The sequence below is a fragment of the Oncorhynchus masou genome, chromosome 2 (genome assembly GCF_036934945.1).
Source record: "Oncorhynchus masou masou isolate Uvic2021 chromosome 2, UVic_Omas_1.1, whole genome shotgun sequence".
NCBI classification, from domain to species: Eukaryota; Metazoa; Chordata; class Actinopteri; order Salmoniformes; family Salmonidae; genus Oncorhynchus; species Oncorhynchus masou.
In genome coordinates, this window is record NC_088213.1 from 46,910,144 (window position 1) to 46,932,985 (window position 22,842).

At 43.0% G+C, this 22,842-nt stretch overlaps 1 long non-coding RNA gene across 1 annotated transcript; it reads right to left on the reverse strand.

The window, feature by feature from the left end:
- Positions 1–2,484: 2,484 nt before the first annotated feature.
- On the reverse strand, positions 2,485–22,283 carry LOC135506061 (uncharacterized). The gene is made up of 3 exons (XR_010450339.1): positions 22,195–22,283; positions 3,637–3,709; positions 2,485–2,561 (listed from the first exon to the last, which is right to left on the reverse strand). It is a non-coding gene; the product is annotated as an uncharacterized LOC135506061 (long non-coding RNA).
- Between the last annotated feature and the right edge of the window lie 559 nt (positions 22,284–22,842).

The following is a 22,842-nucleotide window of genomic DNA, read 5'->3' on the forward strand; positions in this document are numbered from 1 at the left end:
GTCGCCTATCTAAGGATGCGAGGAAAATGGACTATGACTTTGTTGGAGTGGGGTCCACGTCCCGCGCCGGAGCCGGAGCCGCCACCATGGACAGACGCCCACCCGGACCCTCCCCTATGGGTTTAGGTGTGCGGCCGGGAGTCCGCACCTTGGGGGGGGGATTCTGTCACACTCTGGTCTTAGTATTTTGTGTTTTCTTTCTTTATATTGTCAGGCCAGGGTGTGACATGGGTTTTGGTATGTGGTGGGTTTTGTCTTGGGGTTTTTCGTAGGAATTGGGATTGTGGCTTAGTGGGGTTTTCTAGCATAGTCTATGTCACGCCCTGGCCATAGTTTACTTTGTATGTTTCTGTGTTTTGGTTGGTCAGGGTGTGATCTGAGTGGGCATTCTATGTTGGATGTCTTGTTTGTCTATTTCTGTGTTTGGCCTGATATGGTTCTCAATCAGGGGCAGGTGTTAGTCATTGTCTCTGATTGGGAACCATATTTAGTTAGCCTGGGTTTCACTGTGTGTTTGTGGGTGATTGTTCCTCTCTCTGTGTTTTGCACCAGATAGGGCTGTTTTCGGTTTTCGCACGTTTGTTATTTTGTTAGTTTATCGTGTATAGTTTCTTTATTAAAATAAAATTAATAACAACCACGCTGCATTTTGGTCCGCTCCTCCTTCCCACAACGAAAGCTGTGACAGTCTATGGCTGTCTGAAGTGGTTCTCAATCAGAGGCAGGTGTTTATCGTTGTCTCTGATTGGGAACCATATTTAGGCAGCCATATTCTTTGAGTGTTTCGTGGGTGATTGTTCCTGTTCCTGTTCTTGTGTTAGTTTGCACCAGTTTAGGCTGTTTCGGTTTTCACGTCACGTTTATTGTTTTTGTATTGATTCGTGTTTCCTTTGTTTTATTAAACATGGATCTAAATAGCCACGCCGCATTTTGGTCCGACTCTCCTTCACATAAAGAAATTCACAATCACACAATTGAATTGTAATTTTTGTCAAATTTGAGCCATGCACTTTGGATACAGGAGCTGTCAAAAAGCACATTATTTGAAACAATTTCAAAATAATATGGTGATGCTTAAAGGCCAAGTTCAGTATTTTGCAACTTGATGTTAGATAGTTCCTCACCCTGGAGTCCCCTCAGTCTATGGAGGAACTATCTAACATCAAGTTGCAAAATACTGAACTTGACAAAATACTGAACTAACATTACGCTTTTAAAATTCAGATCTTCCTGTTTTGCGGGACCACTACAGGCTGGCTTCCATAGCACCAGCATCATAGGTGTGTGATGGGACATACCGTGTGTGTGTGTGTGTGTGTGTGTGTGTGTGTGTGTGTGTGTGTGTGTGTGTGTGTGTGTGTGTGTGTGTGTGTGTGTGTGTGTGTGCGCGTGTGCATGAGTAGCATACGTGCATGAGTTTGTAGTCAGGGGAAATATATTGAAGACGTAATAAAATAACCCCTTGCAGTAGTACACTTGCAGTAGTCTAGCCAAGATATGACATGCAACAATATTGTTGAAAAGTGTGTGTGTCATCCATTTCATCAACAGCACAAAACCTGCATATAGGCTCTGACTAAGCTCATTTGCAACCCATCCAATCTCTCTCTCTTCTCACACACACACACACACACACACACACACACACACACACACACACACACACACACACACACACACACACTCACACACACATTGCTAATTCATGCATGGAACTTCTATTCTCAGCTCACTCTCCTGACACTGCATATTATACAGCTAGCCGGGCACCAAGGGGTTAACAATTATTCATCCACCACCTCCATCACCCTCTTCCTTTTCATCCCTCTATCTCACCCTCCCTCGTTCACAGCCACGAGGGGAGGAAAGTGCCATTTCTACACGCTGCGTTGCTGTGTAAGCAGGGAAGTCAGACAGGCTATGCCCCAAATGCCACCCTATTCCCTATTCCTTTTGACCAGAACCCTATTGGCCCTAGTCAAAATGAGGAATAGTGTGCCAATTGGGATATTGACAAAGTGAGAGCTTCGGGTCTATTATAATGAAGAAGGAGGCAGTTATTTACAGTGGGATGACTCCAAGCCTAGAGCTGGCTGGTGGGCTGTCCTTGCTTCACACACACACACACACACACACACACACACACACACACACACACACACACACACACACACACACACACACACACACACACACACACACACACACACACACACACACACACACACACACACACACACACACACACACACACACACACACACATGCTTGAGTGTCGTGCTGAGAGGAACATCATGTTCAGCCCCTGTTAGTGTCCCACAGGGCCAAGACGGCTGCCATTTAATGACACCACTGTGACCTCTGGTCTCTCAGGTAGAATGTTGGGACATAAAGCATCACACCACATCACTTATAAGGTCGCTTGTTTGAGGTTAAAGTTCAAAATGCTATTTTTTTTGAATGGGTGGTCACTCTAACCTTTAGGGTCATCTTGGCCAGCAACTCCTGAAGGTCCATGATGCCTTGCACCAGGCTCAGGAAATCACTACATGTCGGACAGGCTCAACAGGAGAATAGAATGGACAAAAAAAGACAGGAGTGGGAGGGGGGATAATAGAGTAAAGGACAAGAGAAAAGGAATGAGGTAGAGAGGAGGCAAAAGAAGAGAAAAAGAGAAGAGATACATTTATACAAATTTTACTAAAACATTGTTGCTCAAAATATAAGATGATAACCAAAGCTATAGAAAATTTAGTGATTGAACTCATCTCCTTGCACTTCCTATCTTGCCACGTGGCTCTTTTATTAGAGGATTGTGGTTAATTTTCCTTTTTTGTCTTTTACACAATGTTTTATGCATGTTTGAAGAAAGAAAAGTTGACTTCTATAATAATATTAAGCAACTTGTTGTCCTGTATCTAATAGAGCTGTATTGGCTTCTCGGGTGCGGCGCGAGTACTGGTTCACAAAAATATCGATGAGGGGAGTGACAGACTATGATTGCATGCCTTATTGATCAGCGACAGAGACAGTAGCATCGCCACAAGTGCACAACACAAGCCCTGCATCTTCAATTGTTTGACAATAAAAAGGAGGGAGGGAGAGAAAGAGAGAGAGGGAGGTTTGAAAATGTAATTTAAATGACAGAGAAGACAAATGGAAACGGTGTGTGTGTGCGTGCGAGTGCATGTGTGTGTGTAGGTGTGAGAGAAAGAGGGAATGAGAAAGAGGGAAATGAGGGAGAGAGAGAACAGAAATGGAGTTCCACTGGGTAATGATAAGAGATTAATAAGAGTGACAGGGACTGGAGTATAGCTAACGAGACATTATAGGATGCCAGCTCCACTTTCTGTCAGTACCTCTTCACCTTTCAGACAAAACGAAGAAGAGAATGGGAACATTTAGGACAAGAACATGTTGGAATAACCCGTCCTGTGTCCTCAACAACAAGCTAATTATACCGAGCCTGTAATCATAAAGTACCTCTGAGTAGGTGTGTTAATCTAAGATCAGGTCTTCCCTGTCCAAACAATTGTATTCATTACTATCTAAAAAGCTTAACTGATCCTAGAGTAGGACTCTTACTTTTATAAATAGGTGCACAGAGCTAAGGGTAGTAACAGTTACTATACTTACTGCGATTAAGGTTGGGACATTGTGTGATGTAGCCGTTTGGAGCAAAAATTAATTTGACGTCCTGAATTGTACCCTGTGAGGAAGGTAAGAAAGATATAGAGGGAGAAAGAGGGGGACAGAGAGAGAACAAGAGAGAGAGAGAGAGAGAGAGAGAGAGAGAGAGAGAGAGAGAGAGAGAGAGAGAAGAGATACAAATATAAAAATTGAAGGGCTGATAGTGACTAATAAGAAACTGCATGGGTCTAACTGGTGGTGACAGTTTTATTTGATTACTTTATTATTTAATGCCAAGTCATCATCTCATCTCTATAGAGCTGCTGTCTGAGTAAATAAGGCATACTTCAAAGTAAATAAGGTATACTTTTATGATTGCTGAATACTATCAATCATTTAGATCATGTACTTTCAGGCTCCCGAAAAAACTCCTTTCAATCCCTCTCGATCGAGCGTTCTCTCTTCTCTGCTCCCTAGAGTTCACAGGCGGTTAATCCCCATGTCTGCTCCGCACAGAACGGACAAGTTTAAGTGGCTGTGCAATGAATTATGGTCAATGTATTTAATTACCACATTTTCTGCGCTAAACTATGTAGAATATTGTCCTACTACTCCCTACTACATAAATCAGATTAAGCTTGAACTGTGCTATCTCTACAGAAACTGCACATTGAGGTCACAGAAGAAAAAAAACATAATTAAATGAAATTCAAATAATTGAACCAACTTTGGTCAATTATTTGTTTAAAAAACAAAAAATAGCAGAAATGTTGGCTAATCACTCAGCACTAGTGTATGTATTTGTGTGTGTTTGCAGGGGCGGGCAGCGTTTCGTCTGTGTGTCAGTCACTGTGATGGTCCAATGTGGTCTCAGAGCAGTTCATATTATTCTGTATATAAATCCGAGACACTTAATTTATACTGAACAGAAATATTAACACAACATGGAACAATGTCAATGATTTTACTGAGTTACAGTTCATAAAAGGAAATCAGTCAATTTAAACAAATGCATTAGGTCCTGACCTATGCATTTCACATGACTGGGCAGGGGTGCAGCCATGGGTTGGCCTGGGAGTGCATAGGCCCACCCACTTGGGAGCCAGGCCCAGCCAAACAGAATGAGTTTTTCCACACAAAAGGGCTTTATTACAGACAGAAATACTCCTGTCTGGGTGGCTTATCTCAGACAATCCCACAGGTGGAGAAGCCAGATGTGGAGGTCCTGGGCTGGTGTGGTTACATGTGGTCTGTGGTTGTGAAACCAGTTGAACGTACTGCCAAATTCTCTAACACAATGTTGGAGGAGGCATATGGTAGAGAAATTAACATTCAATTATCTTGCAACAGCTCGGGCAGGACATTCCTGCAGTCAGCATGCCAATTGCACGCTCCCTCAAAACTTCTGTGGCATTGTGTTAATTTTAGAGTGACCTTTTATTGTCCCCACCACAAGGTGCACATTTGTAATGGTCATGTTGTTTAATCAGCTTCTTAAAATGCCACACCTGGCAGTTAGATGGATTATCTTGGCAAAAGATAAATGCTCACTAACAGGGATGTAAGCAAATTTGCACAAACAATTTGAGAGAAATAAGCTATATAATAAGCTATTTGTGGATGTCCATCATCCATTTAGTATGATATTTTATGAATTACAATTCGTATGATATGTTACAAATTGCAATTGTTTCAATATGTTACAAATTCCAATTTGTACAATATGTTACGAATTTTCAATGATATGCTACGAATTCTAATTTGTTGTGGCTAAGGTTAGCTAGGTGGGTATGTGGCTAACGCTAATGTCATATAGCTCTATGGGTTAGGGGTTAAGGTTAGGGTTAAAGTTAGGAGTTAGTTTAAATGGTTAAGGTTAGGATTAGGGGAAGGGTTAGCAAAAATGCTAAGTAGTTGCAAAGTTGTTAATTAGCTTAAATGCTGAAGTTGTCCATGATGAGATTCAAACTCGCAACCTTTGGGTTGCTAGTGTAACAGATTAGCTTGTGTCCCTCTCCTCACCCCTACCTGGGCTCGAACCAGGGACCCTCTGCACACATCAACAACTGCCTCCCATGAAGCATCGTTACCCATCGCGCCACAAAAGCCACGGCCCTTGCAGTGCAAGGGGAACAACGACTTCAAGGTCTGAGCGAGTGATGTCACCGATTGAAACGCAATTAGCGTGAACCACCGCTAACTAGTTAGCCATTTCAGATGTTCACGTTATGCGCTCACCCATCCACCCCGACCAACCACCCTCCCTTTATTTTGCATTAAGTAAAATTCCATCTCATGTAAGCATACAAACGTAACATACCATACACATTTGAGTATCTCGGATTTACGTTTACTATGTTATGTCTAGAATATGAGACCAGTTTGGATGGTCAAACTAACCCAAAGCAGCATGCCAATTAAATCTAGGGGAAAATACCCAGCATAATGGAACAGAGATGGTACCAGAGAAGAGGACAGTCTATTTTATATATTGAGTCCAGAAGGCATTTTGTCAAACCCATAAAAACTAATTTAAATTCTTTATCTCAAGCAAGGTTTTGTGTATCTCTTTGTGTGTAACTGTATTGACAAAAAAAATTACAATTTTTATTGTAAGAAGGAGCAACAGCGCCTCTTTAACCTCAGGAGGCTGAAGTAATTTGACTTGACACTCAAAACCCTCACAAACTTTTACAGATGCACAATTGAGAGTATCCTGTCAGGCTGTATCACTGCCTGGTACGGCAACTGCACAGCCCACAACCGCAGGACTCTCCAGAGGGTGGTATGGTCTGCCCAACACATCATCGGCGGCAAAATACCTGCCCTCCAGGACACCTACAGCACCCGATGTCACATCCATCCAAGTCACTGCCTGTTCACCACGCGATCATCCAGAGGGCGAGGTTAATAATATTGACATATTTTGCATATCTCATCTCATAGGTATTCTGTGTTCTGTCCTATTCTACTGTATCTTAGTCTATGCCGCTCTGACATTGCTCGTCCAAAAATGTATAACTTCTTAATTCCCTTCCTTTACTTTAGATTGCGTGTATTGTTAGATATAACTTGATAGACATTACTTAACTTGCCACACCCTGATCTGTTTCACCTTTCTTTTGCTTATCTCCACCCCCTCCAGGTGTCGCCCATCTTCCCCATTATCCCTAGTGTATTTATACCTGTGTTCTCTGTTTGTCTGTTACCAGTTTATTTTGTTTGTCAAGCCTAGAAGCGTTTTTCCCCTTGCACTGGTCTTTTTCTAGTTCCTGTTTTCTAGTTTTCCCAATTATTGACCTCTGCCTTCCCTGACCCCGAGACTGCCTACCGTTCTGTACCTTATGGACTCGAATCTGGATTACTGACCTCTGCCTGCCTTTGACCTGTCATTTTGCCTGCCCCCTGTTCTGGTAGTAAACTTTTGTTACTTCGACACTGTCTGCATCTGAGTCTTCTCCTGAAACATGGTAGTACAAACGGCCATGACTGACCCAGCAGACTCAGACCAGCTCCACAAATCTGTCTCCCTGCAAGAAGCCATCATAGGCCAACATGAGGAGTTACTTCAATGTCTTATGGAGGGACTCCATAACCTGACAGAACACCATGACCAGGTGTTTGATACATTGCTGGAGCAATTCCACAGATTCCTCACTGGGCAGAGGGTCACACCCGTTATCTCCCAGCCTACCCCACTGTCCCAAGAACCCCGCTTACCTCATCTGGAGCGCTACGCTGGTGATTCCGGATTCTGATGGGCTTTTCTCTACAAGTACTCTCTCATTATCGAGTTGCAGCCATCTTCGTTCCCCTCGGACCGCATGAGGATAGCGTACATCATAACCCTGATGTCCGGGAGGGCGTGGGAACAACAGTCCGCCATCTACCTCAGTCTGGAGGAGTTTGTGGAGGAGGTTTGGAAGGTGTTTGATTCTGCTTTGTCTGGGAAAGAGGGTGCTCATAAGCTGCACCAGCTATGTAAAGACTCCTCTAGTGTGGCGGCCTACGCACCTCTCCCAAAGTTCCATTCACATCCCCAGCTGCTGATCGAGCATACCGGGATCTCAAACACCATTTCACCGCAGCTTGCATCTTTGTACCATCCTGACCCGTCCCGCCAATTCGTGGTGGAGGCCGATGCTTCGGATGTTGGAGTGGGGACTGTTCTTTCCCAGTGTTCTGCCCTGGACCTCAAGTTACATTCCAATGCCTTCTTCTCCCATTGCCTCAACACCACGGAGAGGAACTACAATGTGGGGAATCTTGAGCTTCTTGCGGTGAAGATGCCATTGGAGGAGTGGAAGAACTGGCTGGAGGGGTCAGAACAGCCCCGTAACCTCCGTATACATCCCACTTTTCATGTGTCTAGTATCAAACCAATCTCACAGCCATTTGTCTCCTGTTTCTAGGAAACAAATAACATCTGCTAAACACGTGTACACTTAAAGTCGGAAGTTTACACACACTTAAATACACTTAGGCTGGAGTCATTAAAACCCATTTTTCAACCACTCCACAAATTTCTAAATTTCTTAGTTTTGGCAAGTTGGTTAGGACATCTACTATGTGCAAAACACAAGTAATATTTCCAACAATTGTTTACAGACAGATTATTTCACTTTATAATCCACTGTATCACATTTCCAGTGGGTCAAAGTATACATACAGTAAATTGACTGTGCCTTTAAACAGCTTGGAAAATTCCAGAAAATTATGTCATGGCTGTAGAAGCTTCTGATAGGCTAACTGATCATTTGAGTCAATTGGCGGTGTACCTGTTGATGTATTTTAAGGCCTACCTTTAGTGCTAACTCAGTGCGTCTTTGCTTGAGATCATGGGAAAATCAAAAGAAATCAGCCAAGACCTCAGAAAATAAATTGTGACCTCCACAAATGTCTGGTTCATCCTTGGGAGCAATTTCTAAATGCCTGAAGGTACCACGTTCATTTGTACAAACAATAGTACTCAAGTATAAAAACCATGGGATCACGCAGCCGTCATACCGCTCAGCATGGAGACACGTTCTGTCTCTTAGAGATGAACGCACTTTGGTGCGAAACGTGCAAATCAATCCCAGAACAACAGCAAAGGACCTTGTGAAGATGCTGGAGGAAACAGGTACAAAATTATCCACAGTAAAAAGGAGTCCTATATAGACATAACCTAAAAGGCCAGTCAGCAAGCAAGATGCAACTGCTCCTAAACCGCCATAAAAAAGCCAGACTACAGTTTGCAACTGCACATGGGGACAAAGATAGTACTTTTTGGAGAAATGTTCTCTGGTCTGATTAAACAAAAATAGAACTGTTTGGCCATAATAAGCATCGTTATGTTTGGAGGAAAAAGGGGGATGTTTGCAAGCCCAATAACCCCATCCCAACTATGAAGCACGGGGATGGCAGTATCATGTTGTGGGTGTGCTTTGCTGCAGGAGTGACTGGTGCACTTCACAAACTAGATGGCTTCATGAGGGAGGAAATTTATGTGGATATATTGAAGCAATATCTCAAGACATCAGTCAGGAAGTTAAAGCTTGTTCACAAATGGATCTTCCAAATGGACAATGACCCCGAGCATACTTCCAAAGTTATAGCAAAATGGCCTCTTGGAACTCTAGGGGGAGTATTTCATTTTTGGATAAAAAAACGTTCCCGTTTTAAACAAGATATTTTGTCACAAAAAGATGCTCAACTATGCATATAATTGACAGCTTTGGAAAGAAAACACTCTGACGTTTCCAAAACTGCAAAGATATTATCTGTGAGTGCCACAGAACTGATGCTTCAGGCGAAACCAAGATGAAACTTCAAACAGGAAATGAGCAAAATTTTTGAAGCGCTGTTTTCCAATGTCTCCTTACATGGCTGTGAATGCGCAAGGAGAGAGCCTACAATTTCTGCCGTTTCCCCAAGGTGTCTGCAGCATTGTGACGTATTTGTAGGCATATCATTGGAAGATTGACCATAAGAGACCACATTTACCAGGTGTCCGCCCGGTGTCCTGCGTCGAAATTGGTGCGTAAACTTCAGCTGCAAGTATTTTTCCATGTGATTGAGAGGGGAAGGCAGACTTCCACGAACGATATATCAATGAAGAGATATGTGAAAAACACCTTGAGGATTGATTCTAAACAACGTTTGCCATGTTTCAGTCGATATTATGGAGTTAATGTGGAAAAAAAATTGGCGTTTTGGTGACTGAATTTTCTTTTTTTTTTGGTAGCCAAACTGGTAAGAGATTTCTCCTACACAAAGAATCTTTCAGGAAAAACTGAACATTTGTTATCTAACTGAGAGTCTCCTCATTGAAAACATCAGAAGTTCTTCAAAGGTAAATGATTTTATTTGAATGCTTTTCTGGTTTTTGTGAAAATGTTGCCCGCTAAATGCTATGCTAAATGCTATGCTAGCTATCAATACTCTTACACAAATGCTTGTTTTGCTATGGTTGAAAAGCATATTTTGAAAATCTGAGATGACAGTGTTGTTAACAAAAGTCTAAGCTTGAGAGCAAATATATTTATTTCATTTCATTTGCGATTTTCATGAATAGTTAACGTTGCGTTATGCTAATGAGCTTGAGGCTATAAATAGGATCCCGGATACGGGATTGCTCGTCGTATGAAGTTAAGGACAACAAAGTCAAGGTATTGGAGTGGCCTTCACAAAGCCCTGACCTCAATCCTATAGAAAAGTTGTGGGCAGAACTGAAAAAGCATGTGCGGGAAAGGAGGCCTTTACAATCCTGACTCAGTTACACCAGCTCTGTCAGGAGGAATGGGCTAAATTTAACCCAACTTATTGTGGGAAGCTTGTGGGATGGTACCTGAAATGTTTGACCCAAGTTAAACAATTTAAAGGCAATGCTACCACATACTAATTGAGTGACTTCTGACCCACTGGGAATGTGATGAAAGAAATAAAAGCTGAAATAAATCATTCTCTCTGCTATTATTCTGACATTTCACATTCTTAAAAAGAAAAGTGGTGATCCTAACTGATCTAAGACAGGGAATTTTTACGAGGGTTAAATGTCAGGAATTGTGATAAACTGAGTTTAAATGTATTTGGCTAAGGTTTATGTAAACTTCCGACTTCAACTGTATGTGACAAAGGGTGGAGGGGAAAGGGGTGGAGGGGAAAGAGGAGGATGTTTGTAAGAGAGAGCAAGAAGTAGAGAGAGGGGTGGCGGTTGGGGGTTTGTACGGAAGAGAGGGAGAGAAAAGGAGAGCTAAAGGCCACACAGTGCCTCGACATCCAAGACACCTCAGGCAAAGGGGACATTCCCTCGCCAATGCGGTGCGTCGATTTCAATTAGCTCTATATTATACACTGCTCAAAAAAATAAAGGGAACAATTAAACAACACAATGTAACTCCAAGTCAATCACACTTCTGTGAAATCAAACTGTCCACTTAGGAAGCAACACTGATTGACAATAAATGTCACATGCTGTTGTGCAAATGGAATAGACAACAGGTGGAAATTATAGGCAATTAGCAAGACACCCCCAATAAAGGAGTGGTTCTGCAGGTGGTGACCACAGACCACTTCTCAGTTCCTATGCTTCCTGGCTGATGTTTTGGTCACTTTTGAATGCTGGCGGTGCTTTCACTCTAGTGGTATTATGAGACGGAGTCTACAACCCATACAAGTGGCTCAGGTAGTGCAGCTCATCCAGGTTGGCACATCAATGCGAGCTATGGCAAGAAGGTTTGCTGTGTCTGTCAGCGTAGTGTCCAGAGCATGGAGGCGCTACCAGGAGACAGGCCAATACATCAGGAGATGTGGAGGAGGCCGTAGGAGGGCAACAACCCAGCAGCAGGACCGCTACCTCCGCCTTTGTGCAAAGAGGAGCAGGAGGAGCACTGCCAGAGCCCTGCAAAATGACCTCCAGCAGGCCACAAATGTGCATGTGTCTACTCAAACGGTCAGAAACTCCATGAGGGTGGTATGAGGGCCCAGCGTCCACAGGTGGGGGATGTGCTTACAGCCCAACCCCTTGTAGGACGTTTGGCTTTTGCCAGAGAACACCAAGATTGGCAAATTCGCCACTGGTGCCCTGTGCTCTTCACAGATGAAAGCAGGTTCACACTGAGCACATGTGACAGACGTGTCTGGAGACGCCGTGGAGAACGTTCTGCTGCCTGCAACATCCTCCAGCATGACCGGTTTGGCGGTGGGTCAGTCATGGTGTGGGGTGGCATTTCTTTGGGGGGCCGCACAGCCCTCCATGTGCTCGCCAGAGGTAGCCTGACTGCCATTTCGGTAGCGAGTTGAGATCCACAGACCCCTTGTGAGACCATATGCTGGTGCGGTTGGCCCTGGGTTCCTCCTATTGCAAGACAATGCTAGACCTCATGTGGCTGGAGTGTGTCAGTAGTTCCTGCAAGAGGAAGGCATTGATGCTATGGACTGGCCCACCCGTTCCCCGGACCTGAATCCAATTGAGCACATCTGGGACATCATGTCTCGCTCCATCCACCAACGCCACGTTGCACCACAGACTGTCCAGGAGTTGGCGGATGCTTTAGTCCAGGTCTGGGAGGGGATCCCTCAGGAGACCATCCGCCACCTCATCAGGAGCATGCCCCGGCGTTGTAGGGAGGTCATACAGGCACGTGGAGGCCACACACACTACTGAGCCTAATTTTGACTTGTTTTAAGGACATTACATCAAAGTTGGATCAGCCTGTAGTGTGGTTTCCCACTTTAATTTTGAGTATGACTCCAAATCCAGACCTCCATGGGTTGATAAATTTGATTTCCATTGTTCATTTGTGTGTGATTTTGTTGTCAGCACATTCAACTATGTAAAGAAAAAAGTATTTAATAAGAATATTTCATTCACTCAGATCTAGGATGTGTTATTTTAGTGTTCCCTTTATTTTTTGAGCAGTGTATGAGGAGATTATTAGATCACAATGCCTCTTTGGAGTAATAGTGTAGCCCTACCGTAGACAATATGTGCATCATACAAGATGATTGATTAATTCATGTGGAAGTGAATGCAGACCTTCTGGCAAATGATGAATGCAATGTCTCTGTTCGAGTGTGTGTGCATGAGTGCATGTGTGTTCGTGCAAATATGTGTGTCCAACACGTGGAAATTCCACTCTTGACCACTGGGGGTATAAGGCCCTCGCCCTTCGTTGATTTGGCAAATCTGACCACAACTCCATTTTGCTCCTTCCCGCCTACAAAGTTCAAGATAGAAATTCCTGTGGTCAGGTCTGTAATGCTGGTCTGACCAATCATACTCCATGCTCCATGACTGTTTTCATCATGTGGACTGCAATACGTTCCGGGACACCTCTGGGAATAACATGAATGAATACACCAACTCAGTCACTGGTTTCATAAAAAAATGGATAGATGATCTGATACCGATGGTGTCTTCAAAAACTTACCCAGATCAAAAATCTGAACAACCCGACAACAACCCGGATCAACAATCCCAACATTTCGAGAAACTGAAGGAGTGTTCTTTGTGTTCTGGAACATAGCCCCGTCTTTCATTTTTGTTCATTGATTTCACCTGTGTTCCTTTCTCACCTGGTCTCATCAGCTCCCTATTTAGTTCAGTTATTTCTGTTTGAATGGTTGTGAGGTATTGTTTGTTTTTGACTGCCTACCTGTGGTTGACCATTGCCTGCCTGTGACCACAATTCCTGCCTTCTGCGAAGAAGTAATAAACATCTGCCGCGCACTGTGCTTGAAATATTATTGATATATCATTGACTCTTGAACCTCAGGAGACTGAAGAAATTTAGCCTGTCCCCGGTGGCCCTCACAGTGTTATACACACGCACCATTGAGAGCATACTGTTGGGCAGCATCACAGCCTGGTACGGGAACTCCACCACCGCTGACTGCAAGGCTCTACAGAGGGTGGTACGCTCAGCCGAACGCACCATTGGTTGCACACTGCCTGCCCTCCACAGGACACGTACAACACCAGGTCTCACAGGAAGGTCAAGAAGATCGTCAAGGCCTCCCAAGCCTCCTGAGCCTTGGCCTGTTCTCCCCGTGTCCATCACTCAGACACAGGCAGTATAGGAGCATCATGACAAAAACTGTCACACTGGCCAATAACTTCTACCCCCATACCATCAGGTTGCTGAATAGCCATAACAATCGTAAATCGTTTTTTTTGGACACCGATTTTGTTTGAATTATTATAGTTTTAGCTACCTGCTCCCCCTGTCCCCATCCTGCCTCAGGACTGCCTACCCCCCTGTTTCCCCCCTAATGACATTCCCTCTTGGACACTCTTCCACACCCCCATGGACATTTACCCTGCCCCTATACCACAATGGACATGTATCATTGTCACAGTTGTAAATATGTATATATTATTATTGTTTCATTCAGTTCTCTTATTGACCTGCATTGTTAAAGCTTAACAATTTCACTGTGCCCTGCAATTAAATCTGCAACCCAGTGCAAGAGACTAATAAACTCATCTAATCTCTCTATCTTCTCCTCAACAGTATTTACTCTGCCTCCACCCCAATGGAGATGTATTTATTAATCACTGCCACAGTTGTTATTATGTACATATTGTGGCGTACAGCAGGTCAGCCACCAGGGGGAGACTCGCCAAGGCCTGGTGACAGATGGAGTATACATCACTAGGCGATGGCTACATCTGCTGGACGTGCCAGGTCTCGATGGGCTCTTCAGCCAGGACTAATTGGGGTTGATTGGGAGTTGGTGAGTAATCAAGGGCTGATTGCTCACCAGCTGTACAAGTCCCATAAAGCTGCCAGAAGAGCAGCACACAGGGGAGAAAGTGGGGGAAGAAAGGACTCCTGTATAGTTGGAGACGGTTGCAGAGGTAACAGGAGCGAGTTCAGTTCAGGACACAGCAAGACCTGGAGCCAAGAACACGGAATCCCGGAGAGGAAATCAAGTGGGAGACCTAATATTTTCTTTTGAACTATTATTTTAATAAATGCCTTTGAAACTGAGCTAATCCTACTCTGTCTGTGTCTGATCTATGTGAGCGTTTTGACCCAACCCCCTGGTCTGCCACAATATATAGTGCTAAACTCAGCAAAAAAAGAAATGTCCCTTTTTCAGGACCATGTCTTTCAAAGATAATTTGTAAAAATCCAAATAACTTCACAGACCCTCAGTGTAAAGGGTTTAAAACACTGTTTCCAATGCTTGTTCAATGAACCATAAACAATTAATGAACATGCACCTGTGGAATGTTGTTAAGACACTGACAGCTTAGGAGTGGGTGCAGCGCTCTAAGGAGACCTGGAGGGCCGTCCAGGAGTCATTACGCCAAGCAAGTGGACGGCAGAAGAAGAGCGCTGACCGTCACCGCAGTGAGGCCCCCGTGTTTGCACCGGGGGACAGGGTCTGGCTCTCGACCCGAAACCTGCCCCTCCGCTTGCCCTGCCGAAAGCTGGGTCCGCAATGTGTAGGGCCATTTAAAGTCCAGAGAAGAATAAACGAGGTTTGTTATCGATTATTACTTCCTTCGTATTATCGTATTAACCCCTCGTTTCATGTGTCTCTTCTCAGGCCGGTGGTAGCTGGTCCCATGCAGGAAGGTGAGGTTCCGGAGGTCCCTCCGCCCCCTATAGACATTGAGGGGTCCCCGGCGTACACGATACGAGCTATTCTGGACTCGAGATGCCGGTTGGGGGGCTTGCAGTACCTCATTGACTGGGAGGGGTACGGTCCGGAGGAGAGGTGCTGGGTCCCGGTGGGGGATATTCTGGATCCATCTATGTTGAGAGAGTTCCATCGCCTCCATACGGATTGGCCGGCGCCTCGACCCCTTGGTCGTCCCCGAGGCCGACGTCGGCGCTCTGCGGGAGCTGCGTGTCGGGGGGGGTACTGTCACAAATATTACCGAAGGTGACTCCCCTTCTGGTTTGGGTGGCGCTCGGCGCTCGTCGTCGCCGGTCTACTAGCTGCCACCGATCCATTGTTCTGTGTTCATTTGGTTTTGTCTAATTGGTTTCACCTGTTTCTTGTTTAGTTGTTAGGGTGGGGTTATTTAAGTTAGTTCAGCCCGCTCCTGTTTGTGCGGGCTTATTCATCTGTATGTGTTAGAGTGGTTAGTGTTTTGCATTTTTGGTTTTTTTCGCTGTCCTTTATTTTTTCACATTTGTTGTTCGCCTATTTTTGTTCTTGTGATTTTCTGGACATTAAAGCGTGTTTTTCCCGTATCCTTTGCTCTCTGCGCCTGACTCCACACCTATTCACTCAGTTACCGTTACAATTTGATTTTAGAGACAACGTGGGTAATGGATTAAGACTGCATAATTTGGCCTTTATGCTTTAACCGCTTGATGCTATGGGTGCGCTATTTCATTTTTGGATAAAAAGACGTGCCCATTTTAAGCGCAATATTTTGTCACCAAAAGATGCTCGACTATGCATATAATTGATAGCTTTGGAAAGAAAACACTCTGACGTTTCCAGAACTGCAAAGATATTGTCTGTGAGTGCCCCAGAACAGATGCTACAGGCAAAACCAAGATGAAACTTCAACCAGGAAATGAGCAGGACTTTTGAGGCTCTGTTTTTCATTGTCTCCTTATATGTTTGTGAATGCGCAAGGAATGAGCCTGCCCGATCTATCGTTTCCCCAAGGTGTCTGCAGCATTGTGACGTATTTGTAGGCATATCATTGGAAGATTGACCATAAGAGACTACATTTGCCAGGTGTCCGCCCGGTGTCCTCCGTCGAAATTGGTGCGTCATCTTCAACTGCACATCTTTTTCCAAGCGAATCACCGGAGAAAGGAGACTACCACGAACGATATATCAATGAAGAGATATGTGAAAAACACATTGAGGATTGATTCTAAACAGCGTTTGCCGTGTTTCAGTCGATATTATGGAGTTAATTTGGAAAACAGTTCGCCGTTTTGATGACAGAATTTTCGTTTTTTTTTGGTACCAAAACGTGATTCGCTCCAAAACGGAGCGATTTCTCCTACACAAAGAATCTTTCAGGAAAAACTGAACATTTGCTATGTAACTGAGAGTCTCCTCATTGAAAACATCCGAAGTTCTTCAAAGGTAAATGATTTTATTTGAATCCTTTTCTGGTTTTTGTGCAAATGTTGCCCGCTAAATGCTATGCTAAATGCTACGCTAGCTATCAATACTCTTACACAAATGCTTGTTTTGCTATGGTTCAAAAGCATATATTGAAAATCTGAGATGACAGTGTTGTTAAGAAAAGGTTAAGCTTGAGAGCTAGCACATTCATTTTGTTTCATTTGCGATTTTCATAAATAGTTAATGTTACGTTATGCTAATGAGCTTGAGGCTATAACTGGATACAGGTTTTTTTCATAGCCAAACGTGAACAAAACGGAGCGATTTGTCCTACACAAATAATATTTTTTTGAAACACTGAACATTTGCTAACTCTAACTGAGAGTCTCCTCATTGAAAACATCTGAAGTTCTTCAAAGGTAAATGATTTTATTTGAATGATTTTCTTGTTTTTGTGAAAATGTTGCTGGCTGAATTCTAGGCTTATAGCTATGCTAGCTATCAATACTCTTACACAAATGCTTGTTTAGCTATGGTTGAAAAGCATATTTTGAAAATCTGAGATGACAGTGTTGTTAACAAAAGTCTAAGCTTGAGAGCAAATATATTTATTTCATTTCATTTGCGATTTTTATGAATAGTTAACGTTACGTTATGCTAATGAGCTTGAGGCTATAAATAGAATCCCGGATCCGGGATTGCTCGACGCAAGAAGTTAAAAAAAGATATTCACAGCTTATGCTATAAGTGGTTGTAATAAATAAATAAATACAGTACCAGTAAAAAGTTTGGACACACCCACTCACTCAAGGGTTTTTCTTTATGTTTGACTATTTTCTACATTGTAGAATAATAGTGAAGACATCAAAAGTATGAAATAACACATATGGAATCATGTAGTAACCAAAAAAGTGTTAAACAAATACAATATATATATTTTATATTTTGATTCTTCAAAGTAGCCACCCTTTGCCTTGAAGACAGCTTTGCACACTCTTGGCATTCTCTCAACCAGGTTCATGAGGAATGCTTTTCCAACAGTCTTGAAGGAGTTCCCACATATGCTGAGCACTTGTTGACTGCTTTTCCTTCACTCTGCGGTCCAACTCATCCCAAACCATCTCAATTAGGTTGAGGTCAGGTGATTGTGGAGGCCAGGTCATCTGATGCAGCAATCCATCACTCTCCTTCTTGGTCAAATAGCCCTTACACAGCCTGGGGGTGTGTTGGGTCCTATTGAAAGACAAATTATAGTCCCCTTAAGGGAAAAAGAGATGGGATGGCGTATCGCTGCAGAATGCTGTGGTAGCCATGCTGGTTAAGTATGCCTTGAATTCTAAATAAATCACTGAAGTGTCACCAGCAAAGCACTCCCACACCATCACACCTCCTACCACCTCCACATGCTTCACGGTGGGAATCACACAGAGATCATCCATTTACCTACTCTGCGTCTCACAAAGCGGTTGGAACCATACATTTCAAATTTGTAATCATCAGACCAAAGGACATAATTCCACGGGTCTATTGTCCATTGCTCATGTTTCTTGGCCCAAGCAAGTCTTTTCTTATCGGTGTCCTTTAGTAGTGGTTTCTTTGCAGCAGTTTGACCATGAGGGCCTGATTCACACAGTCTCCTCTAAACAGTTGATGTTGAGATGTGTCTGTTACTTAAACTCTGAAGCATTTATTTGGGCTGCAATTTCTGAGGCTGGTAGCTCTAATGAACTTAACCTCTGTAGCAGAGGTAAGTCTGGGTCTTCCATTCCTGTGGTGGTCCTCATGAGAAGTAGTTTCATCAATGCGCTTGATGTTTTTTGCAACTTCACTTGAAGAAACTTTCAAAATTCTAGAAATGTTCCTGATTGACTGATCTTCATGCCTTAAAGTAATGATCGACTGTCATTTCTCTTTGAGCTATTCTTGTCATAATATGGAAATAGAGCATTTCTTCTGTATACCCCCCTACCATGTCATAACACAACACAACTGGCTCAAATGCATTTAAAAGGAAAGAAATTCCACAAATTAACTTTTAACAATGCACACTTGTTAATACAGTGATTCCAGGTGACCACCTCATGAAGCTGGTTGAGAGAAAGCCAAGAGTGTGCAAAGCTGTCATCAAGGCAGAGGCTGACTACTTTGAAGAATCTCAAATATAAAATCATTTGTTTAATACATTTTTGGTTACTACATGATTCCATATGTGTTTTTTCATAGTTTTGATATCTTCACTATTAATCTGCAATGTAGATAATAGTAAAAAAAATAACGAAAAACCCTTGAATGAGTAGGTGTCCAAACTTTTGACTGGTACTCTAGGTGTGATTGAATTTCCTGCACATTTCCTGCACCAAATCAATCCTGAACACAGCAAAACAAATCCCCTCCTCCCTCATCCACAGTCACACCTAGAATGAATCTAGTTTTCTAGGCCATCTGTCTCAGCTCTTTCTTCCCATCAACTCTAACTTAAACGCTGCTGCACCTTAGACTGGAGCTAGACAGCTGCCGCTTCAACTGCCTGAATATATTTTTCCAAGATGATATAAAGCAGTCTTTAAACACATACAGTGCCTTGCGAAAGTATTCGGCCCCCTTGAACTTTGCAACCTTTTGCCACATTTCAGGCTTCAAACATAAAGATATAAAACTGTATTTTTTTGTGAAGAATCAACAACAAGTGGGACACAATCATGAAGTGGAACGACATTTATTGGATATTTCAAACTTTTTTAACAAATCAAATATTGAAAAATTGGGCGTGCAAAATTATTCAGCCCCTTTACTTTCAGTGCAGCAAACTCTCTCCAGAAGTTCAGTGAGGATCTCTGAATGATCCAATGTTGACCTAAATGACTAATGATGATAAATACAATCCACCTGTGTGTAATCAAGTCTCCGTATAAATGCACCTGCACTGTGATAGTCTCAGAGGTCCGTTAAAAGCGCAGAGAGCATCATGAAGAACAAGGAACACACCAGGCTGGTCCGAGATACTGTTGTGAAGAAGTGTAAAGCCGGATTTGGATACAAAAAGATTTCCCAGGCTTTAAACATCCCAAGGAGCACTGTGCAAGCGATAATATTGAAATGGAAGGAGTATCAGACCACTGCAAATCTACCAAGACCTGGCCATCCCTCTAAACTTTCAGCTCATACAAGGAGAAGACTGATCAGAGATGCAGCCAAGAGGCCCATGATCACTCTGGATGAACTGCAGAGATCTACATCTGAGGTGGGAGACTCTGTCCATAGGACAACAATCAGTCGTATATTGCACAAATCTGGCCTTTATGGAAGAGTGGCAAGAAGAAAGCAATTTCTTAAAGATATCCATAAAAAGTGTTGTTTAAAGTTTGCCACAAGCCACCTGGGAGACACACCAAACATGTGGAAGAAGGTGCTCTGGTCAGATGAAACCAAAATTGAACTTTTTGGCAACAATGCAAAACGTTATGTTTGGCGTAAAAGCAACACAGCTCATCACCCTGAACACACCATCTCCACTGTCAAACATGGTGGTGGCAGCATCATGGTTAGGGCCTGCTTTTCTTCAGCAGGGACAGGGAAGATGGTTAAAATTGATGGGAAGATGGATGGAGCCAAATACAGGACCATTCTGGAAGAAAACCTGATGGAGTCTGCAAAAGACCTGAGACTGGGACGGAGATTTGTCTTCCAACAAGACAATGATCCAAAACATAAAGCAAAATCTACAATGGAATGGTTCAAAAATAAACATATCCAGGTGTTAGAATGGCCAAGTCAAAGTCCAGACCTGAATCCAATCGAGAATTTGTGGAAAGAACTGAAAACTGCTGTTCACAAATGCTCTCCAATCCAACCTCACTGAGCTCGAGCTGTTTTGCAAGGAGGAATGGGCAAAAAAATTCAGTCTCTCGATGTGCAAAACTGATAGAGACATACCCCAAGCGACTTACAGCTGTAATCGCAGCAAAAGGTGGCGCTACAAAGTATTAACTTAAGGGGGCTGAATAATTTTGCACGCCCAATTTTTCAGTGTTTGATTTGTTAAAAAAGTTTGAAATATCCAATAAATGTCGTTCCACTTCATGATTGTGTCCCACTTGTTGTTGATTCTTCACAAAATTACAGTTTTATATCTTTATGTTTGAAGCCTGAAATGTGGCAAAAGTTCTCAAAGTTCAAGGGGGCCGAATACTTTCGCATATTTTTTCTTCCTTAGAGAAAGAGAAGAGGAGTTATTGATGCTTTGCCTGGGCCCAGTAATTATCATACAGGTGGAGAGAGCATACTACACGTTATGGGTACTACAGATGCTATGGATAATAGAAGATGACACTGGTTGTGTCCCAAATGAATGCAGGCACTGAGGCTGTGGGTGGCCTGGGAGGCATGGGATAATCTATTCAGGATCTACCCTGTATTGATGATCAATACATGAGATGAAATGAAGATAGAAAAGAGGTCATCGACTGCTCAGCGGGCGGGTGTAAGATGTAGGAATATCGGTCAGTTGATCTCTCTCCACCTCTCTACGCCTCCCTATTTTTCTCTTTCTGTCCCCACTCCCCTTCTTTCTCCCTACCACTCTCTCAGTAATAAAACTATGTTGAGGTTTCAGTATGTAGAGTCTTACCATATCATGGTGTTGTTACTGATGGTGATAAATAGAGCCCAACAGTGGAGGTGTCATGATACCCATAAAACTTAGTGGTCAAACATAGCGGCCGTTTTTCTACCTTTAATCTTTCCAGTTAAAGTAAGGGCTGTGTTTTCGTGTAAACTTACCTTGGTGTGAAGTTTTGATAACCATGTAAATCTCTCTTGGACAAAGTGATTTTTATCAATATATTTGACTATTTCTACTCTCAAATTCAAAAATGCTAATTAGCATCAAAGTAGACATCATGCAAAACTACAAATCCTCGCAAGTTCCTGCATGTCATCTCTTGCTGATACCTTTGCTAACAGGTATTGTGTCAATTATAAATCTGCACAAGACAGTTCACATAATTGTCCATTTAAATAAATATTGCTCTTTTATTCATTTCTACATTTAGCTAACATTAGATAGTTCATCCAGAAATTCTTACCTTTGCCTCGATTTGGCAGTCTCGTCCAGATCATCATGGCATTTGTAGTTTTTTTATGGTAGCCACATTAGCAGCTAATTATCAGTTCATTTTGGGGAATACATACGTGTGAATATATTGATAAAAGTGTACCTTGTGCTAGAGAGACTTACACAGATATCAAAGTGTCACGCCAGGGATGTTTCACGAGCATAGATGTGTAGTAACGGTAGGGCAGTTTTACCTGATAATCACTAGATGACCATGCTACAAAGGACACATTTGGCTAGTGAGCAAGTACTATTTGTTCTTAATTCTGGGTAAGTCTAGTAAAATCACATTTTCAGAGAGAAAGCATGGTACTGCCGTCCATAGAATGACAGGATAGTGAAGACTGTGTTACCTTGAAGCCATGCATGCTTATTATTATGGTTACAGTGATTGTGTACATGGTGGTTTGTTTTACCTTGAATAAGCCGTGCTTGTGGCTATGCTGACCCAGCCACACTCCACTGCCCAGGGTCAGATCCATCTGAGGTGGATCTATCACTCGCTCGTAAATCCTGCCAGCAACAGACAATCAACAGATAGAATGTCAGATTCTGAAATCTCTCACACACACACACACACACACACACACCCACACACACACACACACTTCAACGCTGAGGAGGGAATGTGTCTTGCAGGTTCCTGCTTGACTGCTTTTTTATGGATATTTTTGCATTAATAATGACTTTGTTTGCTCAGAATGTTTGCAATAATTACGCCAATGATGAAGAAGAGGAAGGAAAGAGGGACTCCAAGCTAGGCTGAAAAGACGGGCTACACGGCATCCTCTTCCTTGTGTCCTGGTGGCTAACGTCCAATCACTGGAAAATAAACTTTGAGAACTGAGAGAAAGGCTTCAATCACTCTGAGATCACAAAGGGTATTTTACTGTGTGTTTTTCTGTCAGAGACATGGCTTACGGACGAAACACTCAACTCTGCTATTCAACCAGACAGCTTTTACATTTTCGGTATGGAAGAAAGGAGGTCTCTGGTCAGAATAGGGGGAGGGGTATGTTTCCTCATCAACAAATCCTGGTGTATCGTAGTTGAAAACATCTCGA